Here is a 27,776-nt window from a genome sequence, read left to right on the forward strand (position 1 = left end):
ACGAGTCTGGTGATGTCGATAACGACGAAACCCGGTCAAACAAAACAAAAGTAGAAAAGACTTATTGCTTATTAAAAAAATATTTTTAATTTAATTGATACATTTCATGGAATTCTTTGACCCGAAAACCTCTTTCTTTTGAATACAAATATGTTCACCACTTTACTTTCTCGATGTTAGGCATTGTTTCATATCAGCATAACGCAAGTTTTTTCCCTCAAGTTTTTTGCTAGAAAGAAACGGAACATGCTAGTGTTTTTAAAAAAGCATTAGTTTTTATGTCTGACTCCGGTACTGTTTTTTGCTTCGCTTGTTTTAGGGGTGCATCCGGGATATTTTAACTCGTGAGTGCAAAGATAAGCATTATAGTAGGGTGGTTCGTGTTTGTTTGAATTACTTTTGCTAAGTAATACCAAACACATTTTAAAGATATTAACATAAACCATCTCAACAGAGTGGTCATAGGCTGGTTTAAGTGATCACTTTATCGTGTGCAACATACACTGTACATAAATAAAAAAGTGTGCTGAGATGGTTTGGGCAGGTGAGTCGAATGAGTGATGAAAGAACAATAAAATAAAAATGTGAGGCGAATATAATTGGTAAAAGAAGCAGAGGAAGACCGAGGAAAACGTTGCATGATCAAGTATCTAATAGATTTTGGCGTGGTCAGTTAATCAGTTGGAATAATCAGCGGATATGTATGAGGGGATGTATGAACGTGGAAGAGGAGAATAATGTTTGCAAAGACAGATTGGTGTGGCGTTCTATTCTCTCTGTCTACCCATTCGGGTAAGCAGCGTGTCGGTTAGTTGCTTAATTATAAGATTTATTTCTCCATATTTATAATGCATCGAGATATGTGTGATATAAGTTTTATCAAAATTAAAAAAAGTAGTGAATTTGTCAATTATTTTTGAGTACTTATTGAAGACAGTCCGGGCAGGACTTCTTTATTATATCTTTCCTTATATCACCATTCGAACATAAACAAACATCGCTTTACCGCACATTCTTCTGAGAGATCGCATTTGACTACATTCAGTCTGCTTTCATACTTCTTTTGCCAACCCTAACCTCTACTGTCTTACATCAGAGTTGGAACCAGGACCCTTTTGTGCTCAGCCAGTTTAGCTTTCGCTGAAAGCTTATTATGAAATTTATTTTTACGCTTAATTAAAAAAACGCAATAGCGAATTGTCCGAGTAACCTCGTTTTGAGCACAAATCGCTCATTCCTTTCAACAACGCCATATATAAAAAATCTTAAATTTTCAGTTGTGCATGTTTTTGGAATGCCCAAGAAATTAACTCCCGAAAAATGTTGTTTTTGCATTTCGAAGAAAAGGTAGTGTTTAATTATTTTTTTAAATAAACTTAATATTTTTCAAATGGAGGAAAAACATTCAGGTTTTACCTAAAAAGATCTGTTGCACAGTAAAAAGTTCAATAAGTGGCTTCATATTTATTTTTAATACATTTTTTTATATTCTTCAACTTTAAAAACGATCTTCTGAGAAATCAAGTTTTTTGATATATGACGTTGTTGAAAGGAGTGAGCGACGTGTGTTTAAATAAAATCAAAATAATATTTTTTTAAAGTCTAAACTAAATGAATGATTACCAGATCTACATATAGTTCAATATTGTCTAATAAAAGTAGTGTTTCGATACAAATAGTAAATATTTTTTTTGTTTAATATTATTTGTATGACTTCTTCATCTTTGTTGAGATAAAAGGGTGGTTTTGTCATCAACTCCGGCCCCAATTAGAATATTTCTTAGGGTCGTATACTTAACATAAGTAACCGCAAATCCAATTCCCATATCGCTCACTCCTTTCAAGAACGTCATGAATAAAAAACATTATTTTCAGGAGAACGTTTTTTAAGTTTAAAAATATAATACAATGTATTAAAAATAAATATCAAGCAACTTACTGAACTTTTTACTGTGCAACAGATCTTTTTAAGTAAAACCTGAAGGTTTTTTCTCCATTTGAAAAATATTTAATTTATTTAAAAAAATAATTAAACGAAACCTTTTCTTCGAAATGCAAAAACAACATTTTCTGCCCTGTAGCAGGTAAAAATTAAGTTAAAAATATGCCGCTTTTTCTGGGATATAGTACATTTTCTGGGCATTCCGAAAACATGCACAGCTGAAAATTGACAAATTTCGATTTATGACGTTCTTGAAAGTAGTGAGCGATATGTACAATGTTTTTTAGTGTCTCTCGCGCTCTACCAAAAGTAAGCAAATGGAACGCTTATAAGCGTCTCCCGCTCTCTACCAACAACATGTAAATGACGTTTTTAAGCATTTTATTAATAACACAATTATTAAATTATTACACAATGTTATTACACATTGTGCAAACGTAAACAATGTGTTATCAATAAAAAAATTGGAGTAATTTTTTTTATGAATTTCCATTTATTTGCAAACTCGTATTTATTCTTAATGTTTTTTCTTGTAATTTACGGGCTTTGTTAAAAGTATTATAGACAGTTTAGAAATTGACATTGTGACGTTGTTGAAAGGAGTTAGCGAAATGTGTACGTAATGCAGGGTACGTGTGCAAGATAAAGGCATTCCAGCTTGTTCTCGGTGTTGTTAATTCCCTTAACCACCGCGTCTAGATAAGCTTGCGGGAAACGAATCGTCTCAAGCAAAGGACAAAGATAACTTGAATGTAATTAATTATTCCTCTGTGCAGCTTCGTAGTGGAGTGGGAAGCATGTTAGGCAGTGTTGCAATATATATACTTATCCAGATTTTTCTGTATTGATACAGATTTTAGGCTGCCGTTACAGATGACAGATTCTACTCGTAGGTGGTACTTTTAGTTTTATACAGATTTTTGGAATTGGACATAGTATATGATAAAACAGAAGAATGAAAATATGTATAGATTCGAGCATGATTAACATTTGATAATAAGTACTGAAACATTGGAAGGATTATTACAATCAAAACAACTACAATGATCCATGCTACAAACTAAAAATAGAAAAGGATTTGTTTTTCTAAAATTAATGAAGATGTGTATAAAAATAAATTTTATATTTTGGGTTATTGATTCCATACACATTTTACACAGATTTCTAGGATGTTTGTTTCAAATTTTTTATTTTGGCATATGGCAACACTGATATTGGGTTGTCGTTTAATCAGTAGGTTGAGATTCAGTTTTCAATAATAAAAAAATAGTTTTATTTAGCATCTAAAATAAGAAGCTTCATTTGGTTAGGTTAGTGAGGTGAGAAAAAAAATTGAAAAATCATCTCATAATAAACTACCTGCAAGAATAAAAAATATAATCAATTTAAAATCTTTCAAAAATGATTTACAAAAACATACAAGGCAAACTCCCTTTTGATTACCATTAATTATTTATTATTTTTACTTCTTATTTATATGAACAACCCCTGTAAGTTTATTTTTACTTCTTATTTATATGTACAAACCCTGTAAGTTTATTTTTACTTCTTATTTATATGTACAAACCCTGTAAGTTTATTTTTACTTCTTATTTATATGTACAAACCCTGTAAGCGAACTCCCTCTCTAAACACGAGCAATCTGCTCTCTTAGTGAGGTAGCACGTAAAAAAGAAATATGTATATATATATATATATATATATATATATATGTAACTATGTTGATTATTTTACCATACAATGTATCTTTGATTAAAAAATTTATAATAAAAAAAAAAAATCTCACCAATAGGTCTCTAGTGAAGTTCTCGTGATTCAAGAACAATGTTTCTAAATTGGTTCATATATATAGCTTTTAAGAATTTGAGTAGTGTGGTCGTCAATAATGGGTAGAATTGGTGAATGTTACACGAGTGTAATGTGATCACTTAAACGTTTGTATGATCGATAATCCTGAAATTATCCGGAGCATTGGTCTGTATGTTCCCGATAGTTACCGCGTAGACAGCGTCGGTATAGATTGTTTCACATTCCTATACACAGGACCAACCTGCCGATGGTTATGCCTGTAGGAAGAACTACCGCTATGTTGAACAATATCACACTTAATATTGATCTATTCCATGGGTCTGAAGGAGTATTCCTAAGCGGGATTCTTCTACAACTCTAACATAATTCTTTTTATTTACTTAGTAATTTGGGTTATTTATACATACGCCTTTTAGGAGATATATATATGAACGCGGAAGATGCGATGATTGCTTGCAGATTGTTTGATGATTGCTTGGAGATTGGTGTGGCATTCTATTATTTTTGCCTACCTCAACGGAAAACAGCGTGAAGGTTACCTCGTTAGTTAATTTTATTTATTAGGCACGTACCTATTTAAGTAAATAAATTTATAAAATATATCTCATGCTCTATCCCAACTTTTCTTGTCTTTGTTTTTGGATACTATTGGGGTCAGCTCTCCTCATCCTCGGGTTGTAGGTCGCTCTATCATGAACATTTAACGAAAAACAAAAGTTAAAAAATGGTTAATTACGTGTAAAACGTTAAAATATTTGAGCAAGAACTTATCGCTGCCGGAATTTATCAATTTCGGGGAATTTCGCAAGGCACCCTAGTAACAATGGCCCCCCCCTGCCGGCGGAGTATACAATATACAGTTTTCGGTCATAACTTTCGGCTTTATTAAAACTTTTCCTGCAAAGTTGGCGGGCCGGAGTGGATTGGCCCCGCTCCGCCCCTGGTGTATTGATTTAGGGGCCGGAGCGAGGAAACTATTTGCATGCCCTAATAAAATCAATAATAGCCTCTGTATCTCTGGGAGGAGATGACGTACACGAATAGTTTGCGTAGTAAATAAGCTGCGGACGTTTTGAAGCTTGTAGTACACGCGCCCTCAAAGGGTTGCCGAACAAATCTTGGCTTTTTGATACAATATTAGCTTTTGCGGCGAGTTTGCGCGGTGTTGTATTTTTACAGTACTTCTGTAGTTCAAAATTGCTTTGTAATAATCTGTCTGTCTGGAAGCCTAGATGCTTCTGTGTCAGATCTGCGGTGGGATAGCTTATTATAATAGTATTATTGTAATTTTTAATTTATTTTTTTTTACATCTCATTAAAGATGAAGAAGAATATGGAAGTCTGGGCATTTATTGGGCTGACGACCGTCGTAGGCCGGTTTAAGTGATCACTTTACACACGTGTAACATTCACCAATTCTACCCATTATTGACAACCACACTACTCAAATTCTTGGAAGTTCTACATATATATATTGTATATGAACCAATTTTTGGAACATTATTCTTGAATCACTAGAACTTCACTAGAGACATACATATATTGGGCGTCAGCCCCGTAAATGGCCAGACTTCCATATTCTTCTTCATATTTGATGAGATTTCAAAAAATAATATAAAAATAACTCCTGTAATTGGAGATAATCCAGATTTTGTGAACAAGTATTGGGACACACTCAAAATGTTGTTCAATAAAAGTACTTCTGTACAGAAAAACAGTTTTTAGTAAAAAAAAACTTCTCACTTGAAAAAAATGTAAATGATTGAGAAAATTATATGAAATATTTTTCAAAATGCTTACTGCTATGCTAATTGTGCACCACTATCTAAATTACATTTTAATACAGGTAAATATTTTGAACTTTTTGACAGTATCTTTTTTTCAAGTAAATATTCGTTTTGGAGGTCCCGGGTCGATTCCCAGGGGGAATCGAATAATCGAATAAATATAGGTGATTTTTTTACTCAATTTATTCAATATTACCCTGGACTGGTACCTTAAGTGGAGGACTGATCACCTTTCTTTCATGTGTTAACGATCAAGATAACACTGCGTTTATATGATGCTTTTTATAAATTTATATTTTTTATATTTTTTGAATAAAAAAAATAAAAAATGTAAAAGCATTTTGTTCATCTCTAGGAAGTGCGAAGTGCCGGAAAATTCAATCAAACTTATCGTTAAGAGAACTCTCCAGAAAATCTTGGACTCGAATTTTACGTTTCGAATACAGATCAGTCTTTAAAATGTCAAATTCGGAATGTTCGCTTTCGGGATTGGCAAGTATCCGAAAACCGTTGGCGGCCATATTGAATTTCGAAGAAGAAATTTAATTTGAAACCAATCAGAATTTGAATATTGGAGACCGGAAGGAGTCGCAGCGGAACACTGCTCGCTCATAATTGGAACGGGGGAAAAATTGCCGCGTAAATTTGAATTTGAAAGCGGTAAATCATTATCGAAGTAATTCGGGAATCGTGTTGTGTTTCGCAAGTAAAATCGATCGATCGTTTTGATGTACTTTCACGGATTCATTTATCTATGGTGAACTCCTAAATATCATATTTTTACATTAAACTAGATTTTTTGTATATTTTTCTCTCTCTAGTTTTTCAGTGATAAAATTACTGAAGTAATTCAGGAATAATGTGGTTTTTCACAAGTAAAAAATTGATTCAATATACTTTCATGGATTCATTAATCTATGGTGAACTCTTAAATATCATAATTTTACATTAAACAAGATTTTTTTCTTTTTTTTTCTCTAGTTTTTCAGTGATAAAATTACTGAAGTAATTCAGGAATAATGTTGTTTTTCACAAGTAAAAAATCTATTCAATATACTTTCATGGATTTCATTAATCTATGGTGAACTCTTAAATATCATAATTTTACATTAAACTAGATTTTTTTTCTCTCTAGTTTTTCAATGATAAAATTACTGAAGTAATTCAGGAATAATGTTGTTTTTCACAAGTAAAAAATCAATTCGATGTACTTTCACGGATTCATTAATCTATGGTGACCTTTCAAATATCATATTCTCAATTTAACTAAAATTTTTGAATATTTTTTTCCAGATTTTGAATGATAAAATTACTGAAGTTATTTAGGAATAGCGTCGTGTTTCGCAAGTAAATAATTGATTTCATGTACTTTCACGGATTTATTATTCTATGGTGAACTGTCAAATATCATATTATCATACGAAATTTTGAATTATTTTCTTTAGATTAACACAGTATGCACTTTACTGATATAAAGAATTTTTGGTTTTTCAATGATAAAATTCTTGAAGTAATTCGGGAATCGTGTTGTTTTAAAATTATAATATTTTCTTTGGATTAACACGGTGTGCATGAAAGCACATAAACTATTTTTTTTTATTTAAAATTGAATTTCTAATTATTCAATGATTATCTATTCCCAATTTTTTATTAAAAAAATATACATTTTGTATGGATACATATTCGTGTTTTATATGATAAAATAGCAACTATATAGTTTATTTCACAAATATTTTATTTGACCAGTGATCGGGTCTCGTTGTTACCGACATCGTCAGACTGGAGGCTAGATAAAATTCGTATTTTTTTAATTTACCCTGATTTTCGTTAATGGACCCCCCTTAGATGCCACAAAAATCCTTTAAATTTGCATGTCAGTAATCGTATGCTTTTGAGAAGTCGCAGGGCGGGAAGAATCCTTTCGAAGGATCCTAAATTATTAAAGCGAAATACAGTAACTGTATACAGAAATACAGTGACTTTACATATTGCGAACGTGGACAAGGTATAGGGGATGCAAACCATACGTTCTTTCAGTGTCCGCTAACAGTGAGGGAGAGATTAACACGGTCAGGAATCCAACTCCCCACCCAAGTATCCACCCTTCTTTCTGAACCTAATTCTAGAATTGCGGGCATAATTTTTAAAATGATAAAGCTAAACGCATTTAAACCGTGACATTTTGTATTAATTGTTATTATTATTTTCTTTTATTTTTTGTTTGTGATTCAAAATAATACTAGATACTGGCAGAAACATTCTTTCACTGGGTGACTGCCAAATAAATAATAATAAAAAACTTTATACGAGATAGAAATACAGTTTTATACGAGATAGATATACAGTAAAATACAGTAGTTTTTCTATTACCTTCTCATTCTTCAGAATGGATATTATATTCTTAGAAAATCCATAGCAAACTTCTTAAACCTGTAAGTTGATTACCGTATAGGAAAAAAAACTAAACCATAAACTCAATCTGTACTTTCATAAAGTTGTATAATGAAATCTGCGGACGGTGAAAACCAATGGAAAAACTTCTCCACTTCTGAAATATATTATGAGCCGAGGGAATATGTTTTATGATAAAATAAAATAACGTTTCAGCGGTCTAAATTGTCTGAAGCCTTCTAGATAAATATATCGCTCACTCCTTTCAAGAACGTCATAAATCAAAAATCGTCAATTTTCAGTTGTGCATGTTTTGGGAATGCCCAGAAAATGTACTAAATCCCAGCAAAAGAGGCATATTTTAACTTAATATTTACCCGCTACAGGGCAGAAAGTGTTGTTTTTGAATTTTGAAGAAAATGTATTGTTTTTTTTTTAAATAAACTAAATATTTTTCATTGTTTAATTAGATTTTAAATATACAAAATATTTTTCAAATGGAAAAAAAACCTTCAGGTTTTACCTAAAAAGATTTGCTGCACAATAAAATATTTAATAAGTGGCTTGATATTTATTTTTAATGTATTGCATTATATTTTTTAACTTTAAAAACGTTCTCCTGAAAAATCAAGTTTTTTGATTTATGACGTTCTTGAAAGGAGTGAGCGATATGACAAACTTTGATTTATATTTTCAATCCCTTACTCGTTTTTCTAGCTAGGCCTGAAGAGGAACGAATAAACAGATTTCAAATCCTATTTAAGCCAGTGAAAATAAAAATAAAGAGTTCCCTAAGATGTTTTCTAGTCATGGCTGTAGTTTAGGCACGACTCGCGAGAGGTGGTATTATACATGATAAAAATGGTGAAGGACATTGGTACCATAAACCAAGCTGGGATACTAAATGCCGAACCCTCTTCTAGTGGAACGGAAGGCCTGTTGACAACAGGCAACAGTCCGGGTTCTCTTGAGGAGTTTGACGTGGTTTCCTCCCAGCAATGAGCATATGCTAAGAAGTTTCTGATTTTGATTTTTTTTGAGCTTATAATTTTATTAGTTTTTTTTTATTTACAACTTTTTTGGTGTGTCCAAATCCTTGTTCACAAATCATGGTTTTTCCACATGGGAGGTATTTCAGCATTTAAAAATGTTGAAAACTAAATTGAATATAGTGGAGACAATCCCAGATTTTGTTAACAAAGATTTGGACACAATAAAAATATTTTGAAAACTGTCACAGTTATTTTCTTGCATATAATCAATTTAAGCAAGTTTTTAAAAAGCTTTTTTAATTTATTTTTATAGTATTTTTAAAATATTTTTTTTATATGTGAAACACCGCTTTCCAGTTAATTAATCAGTGAAAAAGTGAATTTTTTTGTACGTTTTATTCAAGCCTTTATTATTTTATATTAAAATACCAAAAAACCTGATTTGAGTGAAACAAGCGGTCTCAAATAATTTAATTGAATTCAGAAGCTGTGAATTTTAATTATTTTTTTTAAATTTATTTATTTCATAGATACATACATTTTTACTATACGTATTACGGCTCTTTAGGCATGGCCTGTGTTGAGCCGAAATACTTAAATGTTAATAATTTTTTTTATTTCTATTATTATTTCTTTTTTTTTAATAACTAGATTATATACGTTCATTCATTATTTTTCTTGCTTATTATGTACCTACAAGGTTTAAATGTATCCAATTTTTTTTCTTTGTTTATACTAGGTAAATCTAGTAGATAGAAAATATTGTACAGCGAATTGATTAGCAAAACTTTACTTGTTTCAGGGTGGCTCGATGAACTTCTTGGACCAAGTGTATAATACGATGACAAACGTCGGCAAAAGGGTTATCGACTCAAAATATTTGAGGGTCCAGAGAATTTCGTAAGTTTGTGAAATATTTGAAAGCGTTGACCCCTCCGTAAGCACACCTGGGGCACTTATATTTTGACTAAATTGATAAGCAAAACACGTACTTAAATATTCGTTTAATTCCTAAGTGTAATCGCAACACAATTTATCGCAATAATAGTTATTCTGTAAATATAAAAAATCAATCGCGAGTGTACCAGAAACTGTAGTTTATAGTTTATTGAACTTTTGAGAACGAAGTTTAAATCTAATTTTGCGATAAAAAAAAAACTTGAATTATTTAAGTGTTTTGTTCTTAACACAACGCAAGGTAAGTGAACGGATTCTTGAAATTATTTGTGCAATTTTCACGGATATTTGGATACACAAGAATAGTTTTGTAAAAATAGGGAGAACCGTGATATAAGTAGTCGAGATACTGTCGTCGAACCAAAAAATGGTTGGAACCTTGCATCGATTTTTAGCTCAAAATTGATTTCGTGGACGACCAGCAGAAAAGGTTCGAAAATAATATATGAATTACTACTTAATTAACTTTTTTTTTGAGATTGATATTTGATTTGTTTGGACTCTATACACTGAGTATATACACCGTTCTACCTATAATTGTCAAGTCACTTGGACACTCAAAACCGTTCGACGAACTAAGAAATGGTCGAAATTATGAATTGAACCATCTGAAGAGTCTGTTGAAATACTGTCTGTTAGGTTTGCCCGAGGCTAGTGTTTGAGTTCGCCAACGAAAGGCAAGAGTTCGTCAAACTGAGAAACGGTCAGAACTATGGATTAAGGGGGCCCAAGAGTCTGTCAAGATACTGTCCATTAGGTTCGCCCAAGGCCCGTGTTTGAGATCGGCAACAGACGGCAACCGTTCGTCGAACTGAGGCAGTGTTGGAATTATGTATTGAGGCAACCAAAAAATCTCTCGAGCTCGTGTTTAAGTTCGTCAATAGAAGGCAACCGTTCGTCGAACTGATAAAGTGTTGGAATTTTGTATTGAGGCAGTCGAAAAGTCTGTCGAGGTACTATCCGTTCGGTTTGAGAGTTTGTGTTTGAGTTGGGTAATACAAGGACCGTTCGTCGAACTGAGACTTGGTCGGAACAATGGATTGAGGGGGTGGCAAGAGTCTATGCGCCGCTGCTTGGTCGCGCCCGGTCCGCGGCTAGCCGGCGGCGGATGGGATGCATGCAGGGGGCGCGTGACGCGGCGGGGCGGCGCCCCCGCCGCGCGGCGTGAGGGGCGCGCGCGGGGCGCGCATGTCGTCTGCCAGGCGGCTGGTGCAGGCGCTGCGCAGCAGGGCCTCCTGCGCGAGCCTGTTCAACGCCTCCTCGGACAGGCAGGTAGGTCGCGCACCACACTTTGACGTAGACCCGCATCCCGTCCCGCAAGTAGTAGAATCGCCAGTAGCAAATTGCTGTATAACTAGCTCGGCTGTCCAAACTTAAAACACAGTAAGGGACAATTTTTTTGTAGTACCTTTTTTTTTGCATTTTTGGACTAGGTAGATTACTTAGCCCAAAAATGCAAAAAAAAACATACTTCGAAAAAATTCCTTACCTGCGTTTTAAGTTTGGACAGCCGAGCTCTGTCCCGGGTCTTAACCCTAGAATACTTCTTCCTCTGTCTTAATGTAACAACCAATTGTATTTTTTTATGAAGCTTATAATTTGATCGGTTATTTTTATTTACAACATTTTGAGAAAAAATAATCCGGGGTTCAGATCTTGCATACGTATAAAAGGGTCTAAGCTAAATAAAAGCTTTACTTATCACGCCAAAGATGGCTCCAATAAACTCACATATATAAAGTGTCATGGGATTGATTTTATATGTAGGAGTTTCAACATTTGATTAGTGTGGTTGTCAATCATGGGTAGAATGGTGAATGTTGCACGTGTGTAAAGTGATCACTCAACCAGCTTTATGATAAGTCATAAAGCCTTGTTAATACACAGACTTACATATTCTTCTTGATCTATGTTGAGATGCCAAAAATGTAAAAATAACCCCTAGGCAGAGAAAACTCAGATTTGTGAAAAAGTATTTTGACACACTCAAAATATTGTGACTCTGCTTTTAAATTTTAAAATAATGCGAATGTCATAGTTTTGTTGACGCTTCAGATTATTTTTGTATAAGTACATATGTCTAAGGATAGATTTTTTTCTGTTGTCGTAAGAAAATTTTAAAATATTATTTATTTATAGATATGGCGTTTATTTGTAGAATTCAATTTAAATTTATATCATTTTTTGACATCTCATCAAAGATGAAGAAGAATATTAAAGTCTGGGCATTTGTTTTCATCTCACCAATAGATGTCTCTAGTGATGTTCTAGTGATTCAAGAATAATGTTTTAAAATTGGTTCATATATATAGAACTTTTGATTAAAAATTTGAGTAGTGTGGTTGTCAATGATGGGTAGAATTGGTGAATGTTACACGTGTGTAAAGTGATCACTTAAACCAACCTATGATGGTCGTCAGCCACGTAAATGCCCAGACTTCCATATTCTTCTTCATCTTTGATGAGACGTTAAAAAATAATATGAAAATGACTGTAACTGGAGATAATCTGGATTTTGTGAACAAGTTTTTGGACACACTCAAAATATTGCAAATTAATTTTATGTATTAAATGTTAAATCGATCACTGATTTTTTGAGTCTACTAGTATATAAGGACCGTCAGTCTATTTAATCTTCACATTCGTTTGAAAATGCCATAACTAGGCGAAACAACTGTCACAACATTGATTTTTATGTGTTTTTTTAACAGCAAAATATAACTTAGTCGACTTAAAATATCAGTGTTTGATTTGAACATTTAATCTACAAATTTTAAAGTCACCATTATTGAATATATTATTTAGCTTTATAAAATTAAACAACTTTGTTTTAACCACTTTTTTATTATTAGTATACTTTAACCAACCGGTTTCGACAAGAACCTTGTCATCATCAGGGTTCATTAAATTCTAAAACATTAAAATACTCATAGTTAATTACATTCCCTTGCCAAAAACTTCCACACACTCCGTACACCATATGAAAGTAATATCTTTTTTATATAAATATATTTTCATATGGTGTACGGAGTGTGTGGAAGTTTTTAGTAAGGGAATGTAATGAACTATGCGTATTTTAATGTTTTAGAATTTAATAAACCCTGATGATGACAAGGTTCTTGTCGAAACCGGTTAGATAAAGTGTACCAATAAAAAAGTGTTTAAAACAAAGTTATTTAATTTTATAAAGTTTATAAAATGTGCCACAAAGTATCTACGAAAAACATTCAAGAAAAAGTAAATTATTTGTTAAATATCTAAAAAAAATCATAGTCAGAGAGAATAAAGGAATGATTGCCTTGAAAGAAAAGAGGTGCTTAAAATTCAAGGGACATTATAAGACGAGAATTCATTTCCTTTAATATTGTAATAATTATGATTCTCTCACAGAGTATTACTTTCGGCCGTTTTTCATACCGTCGCGGATTTCATTCTCAGAATCCGAGACCGTCGGGTCGTTGAATGGAAAGCGTGTTTTTGGGGTAAATAATTTCGTGTGTGTTTTTCCAACCCCCCAACAAAGGACCGATAAAAACTATTTCCTTTTGTGTCCCTCCTTGCCACGCCGTGAAGAATGAATTCATAATGGAAGGACAGAGAGACTGTCAGGGTAGTTAGTTGACTTTTGGCTCAAAATTTATTATTTCGTGGACGACCAGCAGAAAAGGCCCGAAAATAATATTTGAATTTGTTCACTAGCAGATGAACTAATCATCACGCTGCTTCATCTCAAGCATAGGCGGAGAGAATAGAACTCCATACCACTCTGTATTTGCAAAAAAACCTTCATCTCTGTCATACCCGCCGATTATTATGACTATTTCTTTTTGTGTTCCTCCTTGCCACGCCGTGAAGAATGAATTCATAATAGAAGGACTGTCAGGGTAGTTAGTTGACTTTCGGCTCAAAATTTATTATTTCGTGGACGACCAGCAGAAAAGGCCCGAAAATAATATATGTTTTTATCAAATTAAAAACATAGCAATTGATTGTTATTTTTGACGACTAGTTTTGAAAGGCACAGATGCTTCCATATGATTTATATTGGACGCAATAACTTTGTGATTTTCTATTTTATAATTAAAATATAATTTTTATTAATTTTAAAATTTAATGGTCAACACGCTCGGCTACCGTTCTGGAGGTCCCGGGTTCGATTTCCAGGGGGGTCAATTAAATATGAGTGATTTTTTCACTCTGATATTTATTCCATATTACCCTGGACTGGTACCTGAAGCGGAGGGCTGATCACCTTTCCTTCATGTGTAAACGATCAAGATAACGCTGCGTTTGTATGATGCAGTGCCCAGTGCAGTGCAGTGCAGTGATGTGGGGTGCGGATAAGGGTTTAAAAAATATTTTAGCGATTTATAAAAAGTTATATTTTAATTACAAATGATTCATTTTACGGGTTTCCATATCAACTAGCACTTAAAGGAAAAATAATTATCTAGTGTTTTATTTATAATTTAATCGTGTCTTACTACAAAATGAATGCCGAAACAATAAATACGAATTTATTTATTACTAGATTAACTAACTAAGTAATCATAACGCTACTTTTCCTCAAGGGTAGCCATAGAGAATAGAACGCCATACTACGTTATATTCGTGTATCTCCTCGTACGTACCCGCCGATTATTCCAACTCTTGACCTAACTGACTACAGTAAATTATTTGAAATACTTGATCATGCCAAGTTTTTCTCGATCTTTCTCTGCTTCCATTTAAGACTACATTCGCTTCAATTTAATTTCTCCCAGTATGTAAAATAATGTGGTAATGATCTTCCATACATTTTAAAGATTGATATTCGTTCAAATTACTCAAATCAACCATATATACTGCCGCGAACTAACACATGAAACAACGTGTGAATTGTATAACATATGTTTGAGCTCCAAAAATTTCAAAAGTGTGGTGGTTAATCATGGGTAGAATGGTAAATCTATAAAGTGGTCACTTAAATCAACCAATGGCGGGTCGTTAACCTTGTAAATATCTAGACTTCAATATTCTTCTTCATTTATGTTGAGATGTAAAAATTCATGAACGTGGAAGAGGCGAAGAATGTTTGCAAGGACAGAGTGGTGTGGCGCTCTATTCTCTCTGCCTACCCCTGCGGGGAAGCGGCGTGATGGTTAGTAAAAATTCTTGAATTGAATAGTTTTTCAAATACCTTTTCTCGTGTTCGTCTACAAATTTAAAGCAGAAAGGCGAGTTTCCTCTATCCTTTCAGGCGTGCGAAACTTTTAAGTAAAGGGCTTAAACAATTTCTATGTGTTTTTAAAATGATTCTCGCAAGCCAATTTTTGTACGCATCCTAGACCAAGCAAGAACAGGGATACTTTGACTTACGACCACTCCGACTCGGAAAACTCCCTATTTTTATTTTTTAAATTTGGGTTTTGAGTAGAAAACATGTAGTGTCGAACAGATTAATTGAGTCTAAACTTTTTTTATTACATTTTGTTATTAAAATTTGAAAATGAGTAAAATATCTGAAGAAATACACTTTGCGATGCTTTTCGCGATGCGACCAAATATAAGTTTATATATAAAAAATACTATCTGTATTCATTAATTGATTCGACACTTTGTGGTAATATCTAATATTCTCTATTTTTATTTATTGTTTCGGCATTAACTTTGTGGTAAGACATGTTACAATGATTAAAGAAAACACTTAGTTTTTTACCACTTGAGTTTTATAATAGACTATGTTAGTTATAATACAGACCTGAATGATGGAAGTTTAACTTCTGAAACATGTAGTCTATAATAAAACTCAAGTGGTAAAAAAAAAGTGTTTTCTTTAATCATTCTCTATTTTTATTTAAGTTTAACACCTAATATCTTTCTATTTGATTATTCTTAGTAAATATCACTATTTTTTATAATGTATTGTGACACGTGTTTCGATGCATTCCGCATCGTACGGTGTTTGAAAAAGTCTAAACAACGTGAGTAACAAATTGCTACTAGTAAGAAGACCCATTTGAAGCTCTATAACGTTATCGATCAATCATGTTTATTGACGTGTTGCAAACAAGACCTCTTTATATCTAATTATTTTAAAGTTGTAAAGCTTCATTTGCGTCTCCCAATATAAATATATATATATATATATATATATATATATATATATATATATATATATATATATATATATATATATATATATATATATATATATATATATATATATATATATATATATATATATATATATATATATATATATATATATATATATATATATATATATAAATATGTGTATATATGTATATATATACATATATATAAATATGTATATATATATATATATATATATATATATATATATATATATATATATATATATATAAATATGTAAATAATAATAATGATAAAACCCTTATCCGCACCCCAATGAAGCATAGGGCACTGCTTCATATAAACGCAGTGTTATTTTGATCGTTTACACATGAAGGAAAGGTGATCAGCCTTCCGCTTCAGGTACCAGTCTAGGGTGAAAAAATTACTTATATTTATTTGACCCCCACTGGGAATCGAACCCGGGGCCTCCAAAACGGTAGTTGAGCGTGCTGATCATTACTCTACGGAAGCGGACTGTATACAAATCGATATAAGATGAAAATAATACTTGGTGATTCTGAAAAGCCAAATAATTTCCTTTATATAATTTCCTTAAATGAAATGTTTTTATACAAATATTTTATGATTCTTCTTCCTTGCTCCATCTCAACTTATGCACCTAGGCCATGCTTTTGAACCATGTTCTCTCCTTTGCCGTATCCATGATATTTTTGGTCTTCCTCTAGATATCTTATATTTTATAATTACACAGAAAAAATCACACACATAGTCATAGTAAATTCGAGTTGCACACTGCCAAAAATTAAGTTATCAGTTGTAAGATCACATCTCGACAATCTAATAACATTTGTTCACTTACATTAAAGGCATTATGTTAAACAAAGTTCACTTACATTAAAGGCATTCTCGTAATTTTAGAAGAAATAATTATTTAAAAAAAACTGCATCCTTTAAAAATGCAAAAAAAACTTGATTCATTTTTTAATGCAGGATTACCAAAAGCAAGCGCGTCGATATCAAGCAGCCACGTCACTTTACGACGAGTGTCTGAAGACAGTAATATAATTTTGTTTGTATTTTGTATTGTTTGTTTATATCTAAATACAGTGTGCATATTTAAAAAAAGTTTTTTGATTTACTTTAAACCTTTAAAAAATATAAAATGGACTTTTAGCTATGACGGACACCCCTTTCTCCTAATTGGTCCGTGATAACGAGGTTTTAGTGAATTTAAAACACTATCCTTACCATCCATTTTTGCTGTGTGTAATACCACTTTTTCTGTGAGTGTTTTATTACTTTACCACATAGTTATCAATGCTTTTGTATACAAAATATATTTACTGTATTTATTTAAAAAATAAGTCCAATTTCATCATCGTAGGATGATTTCCTATTTTACATGAGGCCACTTAGGAAAACGTATGCCAAAAATCATAAGTTTTTTTTCTTTTGAGATTAATTGGATTAAATTGAATTACACCATTCACCCATGATTGACAAGGCATTCCAATTTTGACCTCATTTTAATTTTTAAATTATAAATTTTAAATTTGGATTAACAACAGCAACATATCGTTGTCATACAGGAGAAAGTGACCAAGTGTATTTTTTACAAAAGCGTGATCGTTGACTCTTTGATATCTTACTAGCTCAATATTGCCCCTAAAAATCCCAAAGGATATTAAACTTGGAAGTATAATATATTGACTTGTTGAAAATGACTAACTGCATTGATGTTTATTTTCTTGCCAAGCAAAAGTGACTTAAATGGCCCTCCTGAACATTTTACATTTTGTCAGTTGGTCACTTTCTCCTGTACGACTACGATATATAAAACAAAACAATTATGAGATATACATTAAACAAGCCAATTTAAGTCAACCAACGAAACATTAAGATTAGTACAAAATATTTTGTGTAAATCTAGCAAATGAATGAATGTGTGTGCGTGCGTGCGTGCGTGCGTGCGTGCGTGTGTGTGAGTGTGTGTGTGTGTGTATGATGTTGATTCTAGTAGGGACATACATACAATGCTGAGAAGCATAGTTTTAAAGATCCTGAGAGGACAATATGCTCACCATTCGACTTTTCAACACAGATTTTCCGCAATTGAAAATGTCAACTTGGCTTAAACATGAGTTGTACTCACTAGCCAATCGAAACATAGGTGAACTTTGCGCATAATTAGTACAAAGGACAGGTACTCTGAATAAAGATTGTGAGGTGTGACGGGTATGGTAGCCGGGTACATTATAATTCAGCGCTGTCGTTTGTTTTTGTCAGTTTGTAAGCCAGACTTACGTCAGGCTCGTCATCTTTGTCGAAATATCAATTAATTCAATTCTGACAAAGAGCAACGAGTCGTGAATTTTGAATTAAGACTTATCGCCAAGGGGTAACGGATGAGTGATGATGATAATGAATGAATCCAAGGATTGATTGGTGCTGTCTTATGAAGAAATAAGGAACATTTATAACAAACCAAGCGAATTCCCTAATGGATATTCAGTGCCCAGTTTTCAGTTATAGAAATTAGATTTGGTTAGAAGCTGAATTTAACGCTTGAATCATTAATTCGGTATTCGGTACTCGGTTTAGGTATTCATACCTAAAAAGAGCAGAACAGAATGAGGACGGCCAAAAAATACTTATGTCAAAAGTCTGCGTGATTGGAGGGCATGTATGACTAGATGTATGGATGTGAAGGAAGCTAGGAGTGGCAACCCACACATATAATGTACACCGACTATGGCAACTCAAGCTCAACGTAGCGAGCTACCTTCACGAGACCAGAAACGAACGGAACGAGCGAGCCCGCCACACTTCGTCGCCGCCCGTCCTCAGATCGACACGTACTTCGACTGTTCTCATATTAGAATCACGCGATTATCCTTAAGTATTTTCTTGATTGTAAATTGATAGAACTAAATAAATTTGTGCTAAAAGTAATCCGCTTTCATCTTGCTTCCCTTCTGATAAATTAAAGTGGTATTCAACTAGAAACCATAATGTCAGGACAGAAGAGTACGGCGTTCCATCCTCTCTGTCTATCTGAGATGTAGTAGTAGTAGGAGTAGTAAGAGGCTATTTTTTACATGTAATAAAAAAAATAACTGCCTATGGATATTACTTTTTACACGTAGGTACTTGTATATTTTAACTGACCAGCATTTGATTTACGTTTTACTTGGTAAATACCACTACTTCTTAAAATCTATAATGACACATATTTCGACGCATTTCGCGTCATTTTCAAAACACCGTGTGATGCGGAATGCATCAAAACACGTGTAACAATATGTATTTTGTACACCACATGAAAATGTGGTTTAAAATCGGGGAAAATGTGAATATTCCTAAATGTTGCTTTTATTGACCTGGTAAGGATCTAAAAAAGCGAAAAAATACATCGCAAGTACCGCAATAGCTGGCGTAGCGACACAACCGTCGCGTAAGACGATCTGCGCACTACTGACTGCGACTACACGTTACAACATGCGCATTTAGGTACAAAGCACGCCACGCGCGCATACACAGAAACGTTTGTGTATTGTATTATTAGATTAAAACCAATATTTTTAGCTTTTCCACTTTATTTTTATTTGACCAGCGACCGGGTTTCATCGTTACCGACATCATCAGACTGGTGAGAGGCTATACAAATTGTTATGTTATATATAAAACAAGGCAAGAGTTGATTTGATTTGATTTGATTTGAACCATGATTTGATTTGATATAATCATGGTTATCAGGAGTTGATAACCACGATTTGATATAATCATGGTTATCAACTCCTGCCTAGTTTTATATATAACAACAATTTGTATAGCCTTCCACTAGTCTGATGATGTCGGTAACGATGAAACCCGGTCGCTGGTCAGTTAAAAATAAAGTGGAAAAGCTAAAAGTATTGGTTTTAATCTAATAATATATTAAAATGCAATTTCATCACGAAGTGTCAGTGGATAATATAAATCTATTAAAAAGTTTATGTATTGGTGATTTTATCCCCGATTATTTCACAAATTAATTATTTCCGTCGCTGCAAATGAATAACTTTATATTAAAATACTTTCATGTAATACATTAATTAATATATTACGGAGGAATGCAAAAATTCTGAGCCCGTATCTATTATATTTTATATTGATAATCCCAATTTAAAAGTCGAGCTGTAGTGAATACATATCACTGGGAGGGGAAGGTTAATGAAAACATTGTATTTTCATTCATAAAGGATTAATGAAAACATTGTGTTTTCATTCATAAACTCAAAAGTGGTCTCATTCAAGTGTTTTATTTTTAAATTTAAATTAAAATACACCAGCAATCCGTTTTTATATCCAATATTTACCCTTGAACTAAATTACATCATTTTGATATTCATGGTGGTACACAAGGGTTAAAAATAGGGTAAATTAACATAACAAAAAACCCATCATCGGAAATCGAGGGTATTGCTATGGTAATCTCGAATGTACTATTTTTAGATGCAATTTCATCTGATAGGCATTCTGTAGTCCAGAGGCTCTCAATATTTTTGGGCCCATGGTCCCCCAGATGATAAATTTCAAATTTTATTTTTTATTCTTTAAAAATCTATTGTGACACGTGTTACGACGTTCGATAATTATACTGAATGCATCGAAATTCGCATCACAGTAGGTTTTAAGAGAAAGTAGTGTTTAAAAGGTAGAAATGAAATTAAAAATCGATGGATATTACCAGGGATTTTTTCCTTGTAACGCGGTGAAACGCCGTTCCGGCACCTTTTTTACAGATAATATATCGCTCATTCCTTTCGACAACGTCATATACCAAAAGTCGTAAATTTTCAGTTGTGCATGTATTCGGACCCAGAAAATGTACCATATTCCAGCAAAAGCGGCATATTTTCAACTTAATATTTACCCGCTACAGGGCAAAATCTTTACTCATTCGATTCACATGCCCAAACCATCTCAACACAATCCCTTTTAATTTTATCGATAATGCATTATTTTCTTATATCACTCACTTCTTTCAATAACGTCATATATAAAAAATCGTCAATTTTCAGTTGTGCATGTTTTCGGAATATCCAGAAAATGTACCATATCCCAGCAAAAGCGGCATATTTTTAACTTAATATTTACCCGCTACAGGGCAGAAAGTGGTATTTTTGCATTTTGAAGAAAAGGTATTGTAAAATTATTTTTTTAAAAATACTTAATATTTTTAAAATGAAGAAAAATCTTCAGGTTTTACCTAAAAAGATCTGTTGCAGAGTAAAAAGTTGAATAAGTAAGTGGCTTGATATTTATTTTTTATACATCTTATTATATTTTTAAACTTTAAAAACGATCTCCTGAAAAATCAAGTTTTTTAATATATGACGTTGTTGAATGGAGTGAGCGATATATTTGTTTAATTCTCAAAACCAATGAGAAGAAATAATGTTTGCGCTTTCGTAATTACGGTCTTTATTTATATAATTCGTCAAAATGATAAAATATGTTATTGTAATGAATATTTAAATAATATTTGAATATAGATTTTTTAGTAAAAAGCTTGACATGAAGTGAGCCCCGGGATCTTTTTTTGTTTTAAAAAAAATCCCTAGATGACCACAAAATGACTGCCGAATCAATTAATGAGATCCATTTTTAGATGCCAATAAAAAAGAGCTTTTCTTTGAAATCATGAAATTTTCTTCTCAAATTTTCTGATTTTTTTAAAACCCCTCTTATATTTTAAAAATTCACAAAATTTAGTAACTTGAAAAAATTAAGTTGCAAAAAATTAAGTTTATCTCACAAATAATCGATGCCAATCAGTGTATAAATCATACTATTCAAAATAATTTTGATTATTGATCGCCCCCTCCCGATTTAAATCCCAGGATATTACTACTTTGGGAACCACTGCTCTAGTCAATGACCGAATTATATATGAACACAATTTTGGCAGCGTATTCTCAAACTCTATCGATGTTTGAAACATCGCCCTAGATTCAAGTTCTGCAGTAAATGCCGATCTTTGAGTTTTAAATTTAAAATTTTTATCTCAAAAGCTGAGCAGAGTATGCCATTTAAATTTTGTATTTCAATGATAATTATATTAATTTATTATAAATTAACATTACAGCATAAGCCAATAACAGTCTACATGTCGCTCACTCCTTTCAAGAACGTCATTAATAAAAAATCGACAGTTTTCAGTTGTGCATGTTTTCGGAATGCCCAGAAAATGTACTATATCCCAGCAAAAGAGGCATATTTTTAACTCAATATTTACCCGCTACAAGGCAGAAAATGTTGTTTTTGCATTTTGAAGAAAAAGTATTGTTTAATTATTTTTTAAATATACTAAATATTTTTCAAATGGAGAAAAAACCTTCAGGTTTTACCTAAAAAGATGTGTTGCACAGTAAAAAGTTCAATAAGTGGCTTGATATTTATTTTTAATACATTGTGTTATATTTTTAAACTTTAAAAACGTTCTCCTGAAAAATCAAGTTTTTTGATTTATGACGTTCTTGAAAGGAGTGAACGATGTATGACCCGTTAAAAATATTCAAGGAATCCCTCAAAACAAATTTAATACACATGGCAAAACAGAATAGGTATTTATTTAATTATTTAAAAAATAAATCCAATTTCAAACCATATTGATTTTCAATTTCAATTTCAATATTCAATTAAAAAAATAATATTTAAATTATAAACAAAATATTTAAGGCGTATAAATTAATTTGTCCGCCTCCGTGGTGTAATGGTCAGCGTGTTTAGCTACCGTACTGGAGGTCCCGGGTTCGATTCCCAGGGGGGGGTGAAAATAAATATTAGTGATTTTACACTGTAATATTTATTTAATATTACCCTGGACTGGTTCCTGAAGCGCAAGAGTGATCACCTTGCCTTCATGTAAGTAATGATCAAGATAACACTGCGTCGATTCGATGCAGTGCCCTATGCACCATTGGGTGCGGATAAGGGTTATAAGTAAGTAATAAGTAATAAATTAAAAAGGAAGCTAGAAGACACAAAGATGTAGAAGAATCCCGTTTCGGAAAACTCCTTCAGACACGTGGAACAGATCAATATCCAATGTGATATTGTTCAACATAGCGGTAGCTCTTCCTACAGGCATAACCATCGGCAGGTTGGTCCTGTATATAAGAATGTGAAACAATCTATGCCGACGCTGTCTTAGGTAACTATCGGGAACATACAGACCAATGCTATAATGCGGATAATTTCAGAATTATCGACCATACCGCGATTGATGTCAGTTACACCCAGGCTTTCTCGAATGTGTAAACTCTTTATTTTATTACATGTTTTTTTACTGAAATGTATTTTATTTAACCTTGTACGCTAGCTTGAGATATTCGGCTGTCCAATCTCAAAACACAGTAGAGGACATTTTTTGTAGTACGTTTTTTTTTGCATTTTTGGACTAAGTAGATTCTATTTAGTCGAAAAATGCAAAAAAAACGTACTACAGAAAAATGTCCTTTACTGTGTTTTAAGTTTGGACAGCCGTATTGGCATATATATATTTATGGAACAGTCCTTTCTTACCTACGGGATTATCTATACACATGGCAAAACAGAATATGTATTTAATTGTTTTAAAATAAATCCAATTTAAAATCATTTTGATGTCAGCTACATCCAAGCTTCCATGAATGCGTGAACTCTTCATTTTTACACGGTTTTCACTGAAATGTACTTAATTTGACGTTGTGCGCTAGCTCGAGATATTGGCATATGTGTATTTTTAGAAGAGTCCTTTCTTTCCTGCGGGACCGCCTGGGGGGCGTATTCCCGCAAACGTACAGTAAAAAACATCGCTCAGTCTAGCAACGGATGGTGTCATTACCAACGCTATTCACATCCAGAGCGAGCGAATTTCCGATGATTACTGCATATTGTCGATAGGATATGCGGTGCATGGGACAATTTAGTGAAGGAAAATGCATTGTGAATGCCTTGTTTTATTATTTTTAGCTTTTTCTCCACCACATTTTGCATTATTATGACATTATAGAGAGAGATGTTTTTTTTACATTAAAAAAATATTTACAATATACACACATACACACACATATATATATATATATATATATATATATATATATATACATAAATATAAATATATATATATATATATATATATATATATATATATATACATAAATATATATATATATATATATATATATATATATATATATACATATATATATATATATATATATATATACATATATATATATATATATATATATATTTAAAAACCCTTATCCGCACCCAAATGGTGCATAGGGCACTGTGTCATATAAACGCAGTGTTATCTTGATCGTTTATACATGAAGAAAAGGTGATCAGCCCTCCGCTTCAGGTCCATGGTAATTTTGAATAAATATTACAGTGAAAAAATCACTAATATTTATTTTACCCCCCTTGGGAATCGAACCCGGGACCTCCAGAACGGTAGCCGAGCGTGCTGACCATTACACTATATATACATATATATATATATATATATATATATATATATATATATATATATATATATATATATATATATATATATATATATATATATATATATATATATATATATATATATATATATATATATATATATATATATATATATATATATATATATATATATATATATATGTAAATATATATATATATATATATGTATATATATATATATATATATATATATATATATATATATATATATATATATATATATATATATATATATATATATATATATATATATATATATATATATATATATACATATGTATTCGCAGATACTTTGTGGCACATTTTATAAACTTTGTAAAATAAAACAACTTTGTTTTATTTTTTATTGGTACACTTTTTCCAACAACTTTGTCATCATCTGGGTTTATTAAATTCTTAAACATTAAAAACATTGAAATCAGTTTTAATTTGTACCAGAAGATGAAAACAATTGTCGTTTTCGAAACTAGTCGTAAATAAAAATAAAACTCAAGTAAGTGGATTACTCCAGTGTTTAATTTTTAATGAAATACTCATAATTAATAACATTCCCTTACCAAAAACTTCGACACACTCCACATATTTTCATACATTTAGGGTTTTTTATGGAGTGTGTGAAAGTTTTTGGTAAGGAAATGTAATTAATTATGAGTATTTTAATGTTTTAAGATTGAATGAACCCTGATGATGACAAGGTTCTTTTCGAAACCGGTAGGTTAAACTGTACTTATAATAAAAAAGTGGTTAAAATAAAAGTTGTTTAATTTTATAAAGTTTGAAATATAAATATTTGTTATTTTTTTTTAACATCTCATCAAAGATGAAGAAGAATATGGAAGTCTGGGTATTTACGGGGCTGACGACCGTCATAAGCTCTATACATATGAACCAATTTGGAAACCTTGTTCTTGAATCACTAGAACTTCACTAGAGACATCTAAAAAGAAGCTTCTTATTAAGCAGAAACTCTTATATTAGTATGTGAGGTCCGAATCCTGGATTATAATCACACACATGAGAAACGCCAGAAAATACCATTTTCATTTTTATTATTAAGCTTATAATTTGACCAGATAATTTATTTACAACATTTTGAGTGTGTCCAAATACTTGTTCACAAAAGCTGGATTATCTCCAATTACAGGAGTTATTTTCATATTATTTTTTAACATCTCATCAAAGATGAAGAAGAATATGGACGTCTGGGCATTTACATTTACATCTCACCAATAGATGTCTCTAGTGAAGTTCTAGTGATTCAAGAACAAGGTTTCTAAATTGGTTCATATATATAGAGCTACCAAGAATTTGAGTAGTGTGGTTGTCAATAGTGGGTAGAATTGGTGAATGTTACACGTGTGTAAAGTGATCACTTAAACCAGCCTATGACGGTCGGCAGCCCCGTCCCAATATTTGTGTTTTTTTAAATCTTAAATCTTCTTAGATATCTTACCAATATCATTAATATTTTGTTACAGTTGTAAGTTGTAGTTGTAAATTAGTTAATTTAAAAATTAAATTTCAACAGGGCTCTCACGAGTTGGAAGAGATTTCTGTGGTGAGTGGCGCTGTGAGCGGTACAACCAACGGTCCTGGTTTCGTTTCTGGTGAGTGCCTTTATTTCTTTGAAATAAGTAGTTTAATTCTAAACCCCCGATTTGAGTTTCAACAGTTAAGTTTAATAAAAAATAAATAAAAGTAGAATTCAATCCATAAACCGTGTTGAATTTTGGATAAATTACCCAACGCTTTAAATTTATGACGGATTATTTATTGAATTCTTAATTAATTCGACGAAATTTCACAGAATTTCTAGAACCATTTTAATACTATTTTCTGTTCACTTTTCCAATTCAGGTCAATAAAAAGGGTCTCTTATACCTTTCCAATATAAACAGGAGTAAAGTCAAATCGTAGTATCCAATTATTGTTGGGTTCTCTCCGATTAAATATCTGCTGTGGCTATATTTTACTGGAAGTCAATATCCACGAAATCAAAAAGCGACAAATTTAATAAATTAGTTCTCTCGGCTGATTTCGTCGTGTCCGCTTCTAGATAATTAAATTTAAATAAATTGTTATTATTATTATTAGATTTCCATTAATTAAATCTCGTTCGGCCAAGAAAAAATCAATGAGAAGGTTTTTTTAAATATACGAGTATATAACTTTCCTGAATGCTTGACTGAATGCAGTCGAAATGCGATCCCTCAGATGAATGTGTGGCAAAACGATGTTTGATAGATGTTCGAATGATGAAATAAGGAAAGAATGTAAGGCTGAGATAAGCATTATCGATAAAATTAAGAAAGGTGTGTTGAGATGGTTTGGACATGTGGAGCGTATGAATGAAGAAAGATCGGTTAAACAAATTTATGGAGCGAATGTAGTTGGAAAAAGAAGCAGAGGACGACCGAGGAAAACTTGGCACAATCAGGTATGTCAAATACTTGAAAGTGGCCGGGTCAGGAGTCGTAATGCGATCCCACAGACGAATGTGTGGCAAAACGATGTTTGATGTTCGAATGATGAAATAAGGAAAGAATGTAAGGCTGAGATAAGCATTATCGATAAAATTAAGAAAGGTGTGTTGAGATGGTTTGGACATGTGGAGCGTATGAATGAAGAAAGATCGGTTAAACAAATTTATGGAGCGAATGTAGTTGGAAAAAGAAGCAGAGGACGACCGAGGAAAACTTGGCACAATCAGGTATGTCAAATACTTGAAAGTGGCCGGGTCAGGAGTCGTAATAATCGTCGGGTATGTATGAGGAGATGCATGAATGTAGAAGAGGCAAAGAATGTTTGCAAAGACAGAGTGGTGTGGCGTTCGATTCTCTCTGCCTACCCCTGCGGAGAAGCGGCGTGATGGTTAGTTAGTTAGTTAGTTAGTTAAACTTTCTTAACATGTACACTTTCCTTGACAGATCACGCTTTTTCTTTGTAATAATAACTCCTAAAATGCAAAAACCCAGATTTTAGAACAAGTATTTAGACACACTTAAAATATTGTGAAAAAACTGCTTAAAGTATAGGCTGCATAAAAGTTGAAAATCATGTTTTCAGACGCATACAAATCTTGCAAACAAGTAAAAGGTCTCTGCAAAAAAGCTTTCTAAATCCAATCGTACAAGGCTGTTGTGATCTAATATAGTATGTTCTATGTCATGAGATAAATGATATAGGACTAGGAGTTTCAAATATTTGAATCATGTGTTTGTCAATCATGGGTAGAATGGTGAATATTACACGTGTGTAAAG

The 27,776-nt window shown here is 32.3% G+C and overlaps 1 long non-coding RNA gene across 1 annotated transcript in view; it reads left to right on the forward strand.

Moving 5' to 3' along the window:
• LOC148303667 (uncharacterized) overlaps positions 1-26,126 on the forward strand; it is a 136,895-nt gene extending 110,769 nt beyond the window's left edge. Inside the window, exons 2-3 of the long non-coding RNA XR_015838445.1 lie at positions 9,724-11,150; positions 26,044-26,126. This is a non-coding gene — a long non-coding RNA (uncharacterized LOC148303667). The remainder of the gene's footprint in view (positions 1-9,723; positions 11,151-26,043) is intronic.
• The last annotated feature ends 1,650 nt before the right edge of the window (positions 26,127-27,776 follow it).

The sequence above is a fragment of the Brachycentrus maculatus genome, unplaced genomic scaffold (assembly GCF_059751285.1).
Source record: "Brachycentrus maculatus isolate JH-2025_06_01 unplaced genomic scaffold, ASM5975128v1 h1tg000358l, whole genome shotgun sequence".
NCBI lineage: Eukaryota > Metazoa > Arthropoda > Insecta > Trichoptera > Brachycentridae > Brachycentrus > Brachycentrus maculatus.